Genomic DNA, 14,786 nt, shown 5'->3' with positions numbered 1-14,786 from the left:
ACTGCCCTCTCCGAACGGTTTCCTTGACGTTTCCCTAGGGTACGGACAACCCTGCTTCTCTTTTTGTTCTCCTGGTAGATACCCCAGACTCCAAACATAAAACAAGATGCGGTGGAAGGCACGTTGGCCCAGGATCGCAACAGGCGTGATCTTGCTGCCAGAACCCAGGGCTTTTGAGCCTTGGGTCTTCCCGCCGCCCTGCGGATTCCCTTGGAACTGCTGATCTTTCCCTTGCTAACTTCTCATTCTTCATTATGTACCTGCTTATCATCCACAAACACGTACTGAGTTCCTCCAAATTTCCAGGGCTTCCCTGAGTGCAAAAAACAGTTGATAGGTTCCCAGCCCCTGAAAGAGCTTCCAAAGTACTTGGGAAAGTAAGAACCACATGAAAAGGTGTAAAGCAGCAAATGGCTGCGTGCTAACCTGAGTGGTGCCTAAGCCTCAGCGCATGGGGAGTCTCTGTGGACGGCCCCGGAGATATCTGCCAGCTGGGCCTCCTGAACAGGAAGGAACTCAGCCCAGGGCTTTGGGAGAGCTGAACGACAGTCAGAAGGGTCAAAAGTCAAGATGGTAATGGAGGCTTTTAATGAGCAAGGATTCTGCCCCCTTGAGCACTCGGTTGCTAGCTTTTTTTCAGAGCTGAGAACTAAAAGGAACGCTGTAATTTGAAGAAATAAGAGAGTATGGTTTTAGGGAGGTCCTCAGACATGCCGTCTGGGCACGGACCCAGCCATCAATAATTATACCCAAGAAATCAACCTGGCTCTGAGGAAGGGGACATGCAGAACATGGATGTCACGGCCTCAGGAAACCCTGACGAATCTGTCATTCAAATATTATTCCAGAGCAGCTAAAGGATTTCCATCTTCCCAGTCCTATTCTTACACACATTCTGATGAACCATATGAAAACAGCCTGCAGTAGTTTTAACACTAGTCTCAGGATGTAATAGTTTGGCTGAGTTCCCTAACATTATTTTCCTAGAAGATTAGGACCATGTAGCTAATCTACATTTGAAATATTTGATTACATTTCAGACAGTTTAGATGCCCTCATTTGATCAGGCAGCTCTTCCTTTGAAATGCCAGGGAGCTTGTCTATATTAAGATCCTAATTTATTTTTTACTAAGTTATTGCTGAAAATATCTGAATAAGTCCTAGATTCTTATTGTTAACCACTAGAAACAAAACCTGTAACTGCCCCCCTACAAACACACATAGTCCTTCTATGCTCCACAAAGAGTGCTCCTGTTCAATATTAGATAACAACATTTAAAGGTACGGGAGCTGGAGATGAAGCAGCACGGGCATCCTGAGCAGGGTCAGATGAGGAAGAATAATATAAGGACAACCACCTCTCATGACAATAGTGTCACAGCCACACACAGATGGCCTTCAAGAAGCAAATTACAGAGGAAAATGATGAGAAAGAAATGAATGAAAATTGCCTAGGAGGCAGATGGCATTTAAAACCCACGGTCTTCCCACTGGGGTGGGATGGAGGAGGGCTAGTTTCTGAAGCATAGAAAAGATTTGTTAGTTTAGAATCAATGTGAAGTTTTTCCTGCCGATAATATTTTGCTTATTTTAATTTCCAGTGGTTGAAAATGTTCTCTCTAGATAAGGTTTACAAAATATTTATCCTGATTTTGCAACAATCTCCTCAGCCAGAAAAAAAAAAAAAGGAAATGCTAAATCAAACTAGGAGGCAGCTCCAATCATCTTTGACAATGAAACTCAGATTTTTTATATTTATTCTGAAGGGATGTCTAAACCAGTTTAGAATCCCTAGGATTGAATCTAACAGGTGCCCTGCTTTTTGCAGTATTTGGCCCCAAAGCTACTGGATTCATTTGAGAATCCGTGTTGACTTGAGACACTTAGAGATACTAGTGTATCCTTGCTTGTAATGGTTTGGGGTGTTTTTTTGCCCACTTTAGATGAAAGCAGAGTTCTTTTTTTAAAATTCTAGTACAAATTCTTGTAAATACCTATAGAGGCACAAAACAGGAAAACAAATGAATTGGTCCAAAGCAGATGAGGGCAGCTAATCCATATTTAAAGGAAGTGTTACATAATCAATTCCCGAAATAAAAACACTTCCATCTCGGATCACAAGGGGGCAAGAATACCCCACTCATTTAATACACACGACTGCAGGGCTCTGGGAATGTGTGGATACTCTTTAAAAAACAGGGAAAGTGTGTATTTCAGATGTGTGATACCTTTTGCCTGATTGGATCAAGATTTTTTCAATAAAATCGTATTCACTGGATGAATATTTACTGAATGCTACTCAGAGAGAAGAGCAAGGATTTGTGGCTTCTATGTAGACCTTTTAGGATTCCCGGCACACAGTCTGGGCTCTTGCGTGGGTCCCCAGCGTCACCTGCGGTGTACTGGCCTGGAGAGTTCCAGCTGGCATGGTTTAGGAAGCTTCCCAGATCAGAAAGGTCTAAAATTAGCTCTTTGCGACAAATCACCAGTGGCAGGCATTCCTTAAAGCCAGCCTCACTCTCTCCTGTTCTTGTAGCTGATGACAGAACACCAGCTGGCCTGGCTTGAACCTGACCGCCCACATCGTCTCACTGCCGCATGCAGCCCATGCCGTGACCCCCCAGAAGTGCTATTCTCCCTGACTTGCAAGAGGCCGTGACATTTTGAGACATGGTTTGGGGACACCAGCCCTATTGTCTCTGGGTGGTCCTTCCTTACCCTTTGCCTTTACATCGACCATGTTTTCTCCCTGGGCTGGCTCTTTGTGGATGGGGGACTCTGGCATAGCCACCCATTGGAAGCCCACTCACTTGTTGAAGCCAAGCTTTAATATCATTTTTCTTTAAAAAATATATTGTAAGGCAACTAACCTGAGTCCATTTGAACAAACACCAGAATAGAGTATCATTAAGAACATATAGTTAGTTCTTTTTGCTTGGTGAAATTTTGTGTGTAGGTAGTTTTCATTCATTCCAAACATAATCTTTCATTATTCTTTCCACTGAGAGGAATATATAGTCCATTCTACGACCACCTTCTCACCAAGCTCATTCTCTCTACCACTGTGTTCTTTCAACTTCTCCATACCACCTTCATTAAAAAGTACCAGGCCCCTCCGTGGTTGTCCAGACCCAGAATGTCTAGATTGGTCATCTTAATTTGGATATTTGCCAGCAGAACGCCCTGGGGCAGGTTACCTGACCTAGCTAAAAACATTACCAGCTCAGAGGTTCTGAGTTCACACACGCAAAGCGCGTGGCGCAAGGCCAGGCACAAAATAAGTGCTCAGCGAATGTTCACCATTTGTATTCTTACTGTTCTGTACATCTGGCACTAGTTTCTCCACAGGCAGCAAGCATATCTTTTTATTCTGAAGCTTTGACATCTGGGGCCTTGCTGATCCCAGAAAGACTGTCCCTGTGAGGGCTGGCCGAGGCCTAGAGTTCGTTAGTCTCACCAGAGGGCGTGCTTTTCCTATGCAAACCAACCAACCCAGAGTTCACATCCTCTGTTTCTCTGTGCTCTGCCTCCTGACTCACCCTGGCGCTTTCCCACAAAGCCCTGCATTGAATGGTGTGTCCCCTCCCTTTGGGAACTTGATTAACAAACTATCTGTTCAGTGGCAGTCATCTCCCAATCTGTTGACTTCAGCAACCCTGCACAATAATAAAACCTACATTTTAAATTACCATTTTAACAAGGTGTAAGACAGCCTTGATATTTTCAATGTTATTTGAATGAAATTCTAACCATAGACATGATTGCTAATATAACGCATAGAGTTACTATTTAACATCTATTATGAGCTAAACACCCTATGGTGTGATTTGGGGAACACAATAGTTGTAGACAATTTTTACTTTTCCTAATCTCCTCACCTCTTAGAGGAATCACATACATGCTCTGCATAAACAACAGGGATTCCAGGACAAACTGAACAGTATGAAGGAATCACAAGAGAACAGGAAGTGAAGATTCATTCTAGGAAATGATTTCCATTAATGGGGGAAGAAAATTTTTTATTTTCTCTCATGTATTCTACATTTCTTTATTCTACACAAGTATGATTTTGCAGTGTTAATAAAGCCCTAGAAATGACTTCAAGAAAAAAAAACTAGCACTTTCTTAACTGATTCAGGTAAACCAGGGCTATCTGATAAGATCTGTATGCTCCTATAAAACAAATTATGAATCTTTATTGCACACAATTTCTTCTTCTAAGACAGAAAGGACGTGTCAGAATTGTTTATGCTTAGAAAACTCAATTATATATGTGGGTTAACTTGTACTTAGTTGCCAGCTAACCTGGCCTAATAACAATCCAGTGGGTCTCATGTTCATTTGGCATGAAGTTTATCTAGCAAAAGTATTTAGAAATTTTTTAATCTTTCTAATATATGATTTGAATGCCTCTGTGGATTAGCACTTTTTTTCCACTTAAGGGTGATTTTTATGATGAATAAAGTATTATACAAGCATAAGGATCTACTTAACTTTAATATTAATTAAGCATCTCCATGTCCCTGTGATGTAGGCAGTTATCGGCCATCTTGCCTTTTTAATATAGGATTTCTAGGCAGTGCCACTAAGACTAAGACTAGAAAGCAGGGGTCTTTCCTGCCTTTTCCCAGGTGCTGTCTCCAATTCACTGAGGCAAAATAGCCCTGCTAGGATATGGCTTTCCATCCACCGACTCCCTTCCTGTTGTGCCCCTGCAAATACTCTCCAGGTCCCTGCAAGCCCATCTGGTGCCCTGGGTAAATTAGGAAGCAGGCGCCTTTACTCACAGTTCTCAGTGCTCCTCTGGGAAGGGCCCTACCACAGTCCACGCATGTTCCGAGGATGAAGGCAGCCCCTCAACAGTGCCCACGCAACCTGCAGACCGTATGAGGAGGGCCCTGCTCGCCCCTGTGAAAGAGAAATGCACCTTCCCTGCCTACTCAGCTAACACTGGGTGCCTATGCTCATGACTGTTTGACACAAATGCTAGTGTTTTGCAATTAACAATATAGGGCCAATGTTCATGGGTGGTTTGCATCTTTTATTAAGATTTCAGGTTATTGCAATCAGCTGGAATAATCTCGTATCCCATCACTTGCATCTGGATCAACTTTGAATAGCAGCAAAACAAGATAACTTTTACATGAGGAGAATCAAAGCACTCCCATCTTCAACCCCTCCTGGTGGGCTGGGGTTCTTGCTCTGAGCTGTCATTTTACTTTTATATCCCTTTCCTTATCCTTCTGACCATGGATTAAAACATTTTTATTTAGAAAAGACAAGGGAAGACGGAAAAGCATGAGGAGGGTGTTTCCATCTCATTTTTTGGAGTGCACAGCACTGCTGTGACATTTCTGGGGGTGTCAGAGGAAGTTAACAATCACCAAACCAAAGTGATGAGACAAATAATAATGTGTATTATTACAAATAATCAAATCAGCTTTAGTAGGTTTATCCTTCAATACTAGCTACTTGGTAATATTTTTTGTGGAACCAAATTAATAAGGTTTAAAATAGTGTTTCATTTTAATAATATTAACTTTTTCTTAAAAATGAATTTTGAGATCTTTTATATTACTGAATCATATACTTATAATATGTGTATTAGGCCTTACCCTCACCAAACACACACACACACACACACACACACACACACACATCCACTATGCAATTTGTGGGGGTTGAGAGTGTCAAGATGCGAGAATGTATGGACGTATGTTCCCCCTGAGGACATCATCTCTACATGTTTCTGTGAAAAGATTTGAGAACTATGATGTATTAGTTGCCTACAGCTGCTGTAACAAAGTACCACAAAATTAGTGACTCAAAACAACACAAATGTGTTGTGTTACATTTCTAGAGGCCAGAAGTCCAAAGTGGGTTTGACAGGAAAAACCCAGGGCTTGGCAAGGCCGCTCCCCCCAGAGGCTCCCGGGGAGGCTGCTTCCTTGCCTTTCCCACCGTCTGGCGGCCACCGGCATCCCTTGGCTCCTGACTCCCTCCTCACATCTCACCTTCTTTCCTGCCCCTGCTTCCTTCTGCTATGACCTTCTGCCTCTTTTGAAGGCAAATCTCCCTCTGGTAAGGATGCTTGTGATTACCTTTGGGGCTCATCCAAAAATCCAGAATAATCTCCCCATCTCAACATACCTGAGCGCATCTTCAAGGTCCCTTCACCACACCAAGTAACCATTACAGATTCCAGGGATTAGGGACTGGGTGTCTTTGGGGCCCGTCAGTCAGCTGCCCTACATACAGCAACGTAATGAAGAGTCAGGAGTTCCGAGTAGTCAGCCTGGGCAACACCTATTAGCTGCACAAGTTACTTACACTGTGTTTGCCTCTGTCTCTTCATTTGTTAAATGAGGATGGTAATGCTACCTCCCTTGTAGGGTTCTTGTGATGCTTCAATGAGTGGATGCATGTAAAAATCGTAGAACTTGAATTCTACACTTAAACAAAAATCTTGGAACAGTGCCTCAGACATACTGAGTGCTTATGATGATTAGTATGATCCTGCTAAAGCCCTGTGCATCCCACAGGCAGACAGACAGACCGACCGACAGACAGACACACACACACACACACACCCCTCAGTCTCACTTTCTGTTTTCTTCAAGGGCCTTACCCAAGCTCCAGGCCCAAAGCCAGTGAGTGGGCTCTGGCGCTGAGCCTATTCTGGCTAAGGTACCAAATCTAAGATGCTCAAGGTCCCACGCTTCTCCCCACGGTGACCCATCCACAGAGTGCCAGGGAACTTGGATCAGTTCTTGTCACACTAAACAAAAGGCCCTGTTGCTGTGGCCCTTGGCAACCGAGAGCAATATCCTGGACCGAATCTTGACCCCTCTCGTGCCCCTGTGGTTGGCTGCTGTCCAAGCAGACTCACCCCTCCTCCTCCTCCAGCCGCCCCTTGTCACCAGCCAGAGACACGGCGACACGAGCCTCCTTTCTTCCTTCAGTGTCTCTCATGGGACAGAACCCAACGGTCACTTCCTGCTCTCCGAAGTGCTTGCTCATCTCCTGGAGAGACCCAGGGATGACTGAGCAGAAACTACAGAGCTATTGATTAAAAGAGGCAAAGGCTTTACCTTTGTGTAAAAACAGGTCCTGGCACCTCTTCCCCAATAAACTGCAAAATCTCTCTCGCTGTTGCCTTTCCTGAGCCCTTGCTCTTCATTCCACCAGGAGCTGGGGAAGTGGCCATGGCCACATAGGACAGCCAAGAGGGTATGAATTTATCTCACTCTGAACCCTTCTATGTTCATCCAGTTGTGCAGGCTTTTTGCAGAAGTAACCTTCTAAAACCTAACAGAGGCACCAAAATGCATCATCTTAACTTGAGCACGTGAAGGACAGAAATATGCCTGAAATGTAACTGAATGAGGTCCAGCATACACATTGGAGAAGGGGCAGGGGGCACTCTTCAGACTTCATAAACGCTTCCCAGGCCACAGTTTTCCCTTTGCCTCTTTCCTAAATTATGCTCACGGCGGAAGGAAAACAATTCCTTAGGAAGCTGACTTCAACTTCGTTAGCGTATCTCTTTTTAATACACAAACTGCAAATATTCCCCAAGTCAAATTACACACTACGTTGCTCTGCCTCACTGTGTCGCTGGGTGTGCCTGAGAGCCGACTCTGGCCACATGAGTGGTAAAAACTGGTGAGTGACCATTTACGGAGGTGGTCTGCTCACTAATGACGTGTCTCAAGGATCTGCCCCCGTCTGGTTTTCATTACTGAACAGTCCTGTGTGAGGTTTGGTAGGGCAACAGCTACAGCAAGATGGTCCTGTTTTTGATGCTTTTGCACTCAGGGGACATTTTTGTGGAGTCTACAGGGCCCTTTTAAAGTTTTCTCATTTAGCACAGCAATGCACAAAGTTATTGAACCCCGATTCTCCGGTGTTCATTGACTACTTTCTTCAAAAGCAGGAGAACTTTTCTCTTGTGAATAAGCTGCAGGAGTCCATTTCAACCCTCTGGCCCCAGAGCAGGCAAAAATCTCGGAGGGTCTAGCCCTGTGCTAGTTCTACTGGTGGTGGGGGCTCAAGAAAGAGCCCCTTGTGGGGGGGCCAGGCAGAAACCCTGCATGCCTACGTGGGCAGGCACACCCAACCCTCAAAGCTGTGGGGCAACACAGCTGTCATTTAATCATCTTTGTGGTTGTGAAGCATCTCCATAGAAGTTACTCCAATAATACTTCCTCCCAGTAGGTGTTTCAGACTAACGAGGCAGCTGCTCAAGTGGCAGAGCATGATAATTGTGATTTTTTAAAATTAGATTTAAGGCAATCAAAAACAAGCTTTCACCTCTTACTTTTCAACCTATCAGAACCAGGTTAGTGTCCATCTGAAGCCTCTCTTTCAGGGCCAAGAAGAAGGTGAGTGATTTGAAAAAGGAGAGTTTTTTTGAAAAAAAATACTTCCAGGCTCTGGGCACACATGAATCGATGACTGCCAGCTCAACCTTTTTGTAATGTGGGATGAGAAACACACTAGGGAAAGGGGAGAAGCCAAAATCAGTTCCAGTAGACAGGCAGTTGAAATAAAACACAAACTGTACCACGTGTATTTACATTTGTCTTCATCTACCATTAATTCCTAGGGTGCATCTAGCACAATATTTGGTACATGACATTTGTTGCTCTGAATTAATGGGCAGAAATGATCACCTAGAATTATGAAAAACCCAGGCATGATTGCCTCAGAGATGCAGGTTAAAAATGAGGAACAGAGATACATACACTCCCAAGACTAACTCAATGGATTAGGAGCAGTACTAAATGTCTGGATGATGTGCTAAGGGCACACAGTCCAAGAGATCAATTTTTTAATTCTTTTATTTGGTCAGCTAACACTGGGTGTCTACTCTGGCTCAGGTGCTGTTTTAAGACTTATGGATACAGTTAGAAAGATGACAGGCAGGTCCTAACTCTTGTGGCACGCGTGTGAAGGAGAGAGAGAAGGAAGCAGGGTGGGTTAATGGAAGGTGACAGAGAATGCAGATAAACAGCTAAACCAGAAAAGCTCACATAATTGTAAGGGTTCTATAGTGGGTTGAATGGTAGCCCCTCAAAAGAAATGTCCGTATCCTAAGGCTTAGAACCTGTAAATGTGACCTTACTTGGAAATCTTTGCTAAGTAATTAAGTTAAGGATCTTGAGATGAGATTATCTGGGTGAGCCCCAAATCCATGACAAGTGTCTCTGTAAGAGACAGAGAGACAAAGAGACAGGGATGGTTCCGTGAAGATGGGGCAGCCCTAGGCCAGGGAACGCCTGGAGAAGCAATGAAGGATCGGCCTCCGGGGCCTTCAGGGGGACTGTCCCCCGCAGCCCCCTGATTTCAGATTTCTAGCCTCTGGAACTGTGAGAGGATAAAATTCTGTACTTTAAACCATGATGTTGGTGATCATTTGTCACAACAGTTCTAGGAAACTAACACAGGTTCTAAAGGAAACAAAGGAGAATGAGGGGAGCCAGGTGCTGGGGGTCCTCGCATGGTCAAAAGGCATGTCCTTTGTAAGGAAGAGGTGACTGGGAGCCGCAGGCAGGGTCCCCCCGGCAGGAACCCTGCCCCGGGGGCTCCTCCTTTGTTACCAGCTTCAGTTTGGGCCAGGAGTGGACGCCTTCAGTGTGGACGCCTGTTTTTGTAGCCTGCTGATTTCTCATCTCGCTTCTGATAAATAGAGTCTGTTTCCTATGGCACCCCTTTCTATGGTGTGCAGGGAGGGCTTCTTCCCTGTGACCCCCAACTCCTCTCACACACATAGACACAGAGCCGCCGCCTCCCTCCATCATCCTACGCCCGCCCACACACAGCCCACAGGACTCTGCGTCTAGCCTGGACGAAGGCCTAGAGGTTGGCCTGTTTCTCTAAAGGGGCTCTGCCCCACCTCTGTGGGCCCCTTCCTGCTTCCTTCTCAGCTGGGGAAAGGGTTGGCGGCGGGTTTCTTACAGTCACAGCCGTAAGGGAGAAGCAAGAGGCAATCCGAAAGGAAAAGAGTCCAAGCAATCAAAGCCAAGGGAACTTCAAAGAGACATGAACTCCCCAAATGAGCAGTTTTTAACATCTTTTTATCTCTTTGAAAATTCCATTCCCTAACATGGTGCCCCAGTTTCATACTTGGCCTCAGCCCCTCTCAGTGTTTCACTCTATAGCAGTCTGTTATTTGGTGCAAGAACAGAACTGATTCTGGCTGAGTCAAGCTGGGGATGAATTTACCAGAAGGCTGGAGAAGCAGGCAGAGAAACACTGGGCGTCACTTCTCCTGGAGCTGGAGCCTGTGCCCACCTCCCCCACCTCAGGGGGTGTCCCTGGGCTGCAAAAGGTGCCTCAAAACTCCAGACAAGACCCACTGGACCATGTCTATGGTGTGTGTCCAGGTCCCGGGAGGTGCAGATGGGGCCTGTTTCAGGTAGGCTCTGCCTCCTGCTGAGAATCCTGAACATAAATGAATTTTAAAATACCTACTTTGTCCTCTTTGGGTAAAGCACAGAAAAAAGTTGGAGAGGCCCCCTCTGTGATTAGATTGTGTCACAATAGTGCCTTCTACTGACAGATGGATAATAGGATAGAAAACAAGATGAATACTTACACACCCCCTTAAAAAGTCCTGCTGACATTCAGTCACCCTTTAGTTTTGGATTCAGGCCATCTTACAAAGCAAGAGAAACTTCCAAGGTGCAATGCAAAAGCTACCCCATGAGAGTGATGCAAAAAGGTCCTGACTGATGATGGATGCTAACGTCAATCAACCACGGCCTGTGCCCACGGGAATTCAAGCAGTGTCATTTCTGCTGCGACCGTCCCGGGTGGCTGTATCTTTTGAAGACAAAAGCTGCTGCTTTGAAGTGAGACTCTCTGGCCGAGGTTCAGGGAGCCTGGAGAAGCTCCTGGAGGTGGAGGCAGGAGGTGCACGGTGACTGCTGTGCACATGCCTGGGGTCCAGCACCCAGGACACACTTGTAGAATATATGCAGGAGGACAAACCTTGGGAATGAGTTTCCGATAGGGCTCCACAGCACAAACAATGAAAGAAAAGTGTGGAGATGCTAGTACACAGCAGAGCAACAAGGAGGGAGAGGGGAGGGAGTGGCTGCCGGCCGTAATAGGTCTGTAATAGTCGGCAGTGAGTGAGAAAATCACACACCTGAGGAGTGGGGGGGCACAGATGAAGGGAGGCGCAGTCCAGAGTAGACCCAGCACTTAGAACAGACAGGAATGAAATGGTTCATCTCTGCTATGGACTGAATGTTTGTGTCTCCCCCAGATTCCTATGTTGAAGCCCTAATTCCCAGTATAAGGTAGTCCCTTATAAGTATATAAGTCCCATTATAAGGTAGTCCCAGTATAAGTATAATTATCACTTTGGGTGATAATTAGGTCATGCGGGTGGAGCCCCCGTGAATGAGATTAGTACCCTCACAAGCTCTCTGGAGAGCTCTCCCTCCTTCTCCCCCTTTCCCCTCTCTCCTTGCCATGTGACAACACAGCAAGAAGGTGGCCTTCTAAGACGCGAAGAGCTCTCCCCAGAACCCGACCACGTTAGCACGTCCCCCAGGCTGTGGTAGTTTATTACTGCCACCCCAGCAGACTGAGACAACCTCTTCCTCTGATATCTGGAGAATGGAAGCTTCATCTGTGTTGCCACCATCCCACCCTTAGCTGTTTGTTCATTAAATAAAATATTGGTAAAAGCGCCTCCTCTGGTCCCGACACTAGGCTAGGCTGGGCGCCAGGGCTGCTTTGATACGGTGTCATCTTGTCAGGTCCTCTGCCAAGGGATTTCATTCTGAAAGCTTGCTGACACCGTGCTGTAGCCGAGACCTCCCCTTCTTGCACTTACCTTTGAGGGGCAGGATGGTGAAGTGGTTGGGGCACAAGTCCATCCAGACAGCCAGGATTCTAAGCCCAGCCATGCCTCTTACTCCTTGTGCCATTCTGGATCAGGCTCTTGCCCTCTCAGTGCCTTGGTTTTCTCATCACTAAAATGGGGATAATCATAGCACCACCTCACAGGATTGACAGAAAGATCAAAATACTTAGGAGAACACCTCACGTGTAGGACGTGCTGTGGAAGTTGGCCCTCCTCCTCAGCTCAGACTTAAGAGTTACTGTCCCTCTTTAGAATTATTGTCCTTACAAGAAGCACCTCAGAAGCATCTCTGGCAGAAGAAGGATTTGCGAAAACAATGCACGTCTTCTCACACTAGGCAGAATGCTTGTCGGGTCTTCTGAGTTCTCTGGAATAGCTAGATTTTTTAAACATATATTTGAAAATGAACTTTAGCAGGATTGCATTCTCAATAACAGATCCCCAATTATGTGCACTCTGGGGCCATGAGCACCTTTTGTTTTACTATTGCACACTACAGCCATTTTTTTAAATTGCTAATTGTGAGAAATGCTCAAGAAACATCCCAGACCTCAGAGAAAGGTCTAGTAGGTGTGAAAGGAGAGAGCGGTGGGTGGAGTAATGTTTCTAAGTGAGGTGGGTTTAGATCCCAGAACAGAATCCTGTGGATGAGCCGGGAAGTGGGGAGAATTTTCTCAGAGCAGAGGCCGATCTCTTCTCATTCTCTCAGACCTGATCCAAGGGCCCATTTAGAAGCTGCAGCTCTGTGTCAGCCCCTAGGGATCCCGGGAGATGCCACATAGACAAGGCACACTGCATTCCCTGCAGTGTCAGTTATCCATGGTCCACTGTGGTCCAGAGGGCCAATAGCAGCCTAATGCTGCATCACAGTGCCTACGTCCGTGCCCTCACCTCATCTCATCATGTAGGCATTTTACCCTCTCACACCATCATGAGAAGTGTGAGTCCAGTACAATATTTCAAGAGACCACATTCACACAACTTTTATTACGTTATGTTGTTATCATTGTTCCATTTTATTATTATCTATTGCTGTTCATCTCCTATGGTGCCTGATTTATAAATTGAACTTTATCTTAGGTATGCACATATAGGAAAAAATACTGTATATGTATATATGAGAGCTTGGCACTACCCTCCATGTCAGGATCCACTGGGGTCCTCAGAATGTGTACCCCAGGTTGGGGGACTACTGTATTTGAAAGTACAGTGAAGAATGAAGAGAGAATTGTGAATACTAATTAAGGGAAACCTCACTGACATGGTGTTGGGAGGCCTGCAGCTCTCACGCCCACCACGCCTCGCAAATCTCAGATGCCACTGGAAGAGACAGACACCACAACATCCCGGCTACTTTATCACCTGGCAGGGGGAAGAGGAAAGCCCCCGGCCTCAACCTCCTGCTACGGCCCAGCCAGTGAGAGACTGTCATAACCCAGCCCAAGAGAAGCCACAAAATGTGGGCCTTCCAGTTAACTCCAGTGGACATTTTGCTTAGAACAGCCCTTTCCAGTGCCTCTGTCTCTATAAAAGAGTGTTTCTCTGCTTTGATCCAGACAGGCCTATGGTTCTGCTGTAGTTTGCATGTCCTGAATTGCAATTCTGTGCTAATCCTGAATAAACTTGTTTTTGCTGATAACTGACTGTTTTCATTTTAAGGTTAACAGTATCAAATGCACAAAAAATGAAAATAAAAAAGAGGGAGGAAGAGAAGGAAGGAAGAGAAAAGAAGGAAAGGGGGGAAAAAATGAATGGAAAGGCAGGGAAAAGAGGAGGGAAGGAAAGAAGGAAAAGGAAGAGAAGCCCAAGCATATGGGCTCAGAAGGTTCAGGACAGGCAGCAGGTTCCAAGTTATTTCAGGAATTTCTGATTAGGTTTTATAACTTGGAGGTGGAATTTAGGAGATTTTAGAGAAAACAGGGTGTATGCTGTGGCTTGATTTTCTTCTCCTGGGCTACCCTTTCCCTGTCTCCAGAAGGAGGAAAGGGGCTGTCCCTACATCAGAGGGGATTGCTGGCTGAAGGACCAGGGCTGCCTCTCTCTGCAAAGGCCTGTCGGAGCAGGGTGGGTGGGGTGCAGCTGAGGCACCGGCCTGATCACACCTCCTAAATCAAGGGATCCCCCTCTTCTTCCTTCTCCCCACCCCCAAGTCCCTGCTCTACTTCTCCTAAGGGACAAATACATTCCAAAGTTTCCAAATGTTACCATTTCTGTTATTACTGTTTTGCAATGTCCAAATAATGCTTGCAAAAAAGTGTGAAACACTATGAAGGTTAAAAACAGCCAAATAACTGTGACGTGTTTGATTTTAATATAAAATATAAAAAATACAAAATAATATCATCATTAGGACTCTTTCCTGGTGTGTTTTACATTTTAAGGAATACCGTATAATTAAGTAAGGCATCTGGCTAATTTGATAAATTGGGCTATACTAGTTCATAGCTTATCTCTGTTACATAAATCTCTTTTGAACTTTAAGATATATTTGATTCTTTCCACCCATAATTTTCCTCCTAGGTATATGGACATAAACAAATGGCACACACAGGAAAAACCTTAGGGAGATTTTTATTTAATCGTATCATTGGTATTAGTAAAAGTTGTTTCAAATAATTTTTTTATTATGACATTTTTAAAATGCGGGTCTTAAGGACCATTTGTAATAATAATGCTGTATTATGTTTTCATAGTGCTTAACAATATCCAAATGCTTTCTCATGCATGATCCTGATTCTCCTAACAGCCTTTTGTTGCAGTAGATAAGGGGATACAGTAGATAAGAAGATCAAAGGCTGACAATTCAAGGGCACATAAATAATAAGTTCAAAAGCTGAGGCCAGATCTGGGCCTCTCCCACTAGCCCACTGGAATTTCCATCCCATCATGTTTTCAACTGGTTCCT

Source organism: Manis pentadactyla, chromosome 6, assembly GCF_030020395.1.
Source record: "Manis pentadactyla isolate mManPen7 chromosome 6, mManPen7.hap1, whole genome shotgun sequence".
NCBI classification, from domain to species: Eukaryota; Metazoa; Chordata; class Mammalia; order Pholidota; family Manidae; genus Manis; species Manis pentadactyla.
This window is presented reverse-complemented; position numbering follows the sequence as displayed.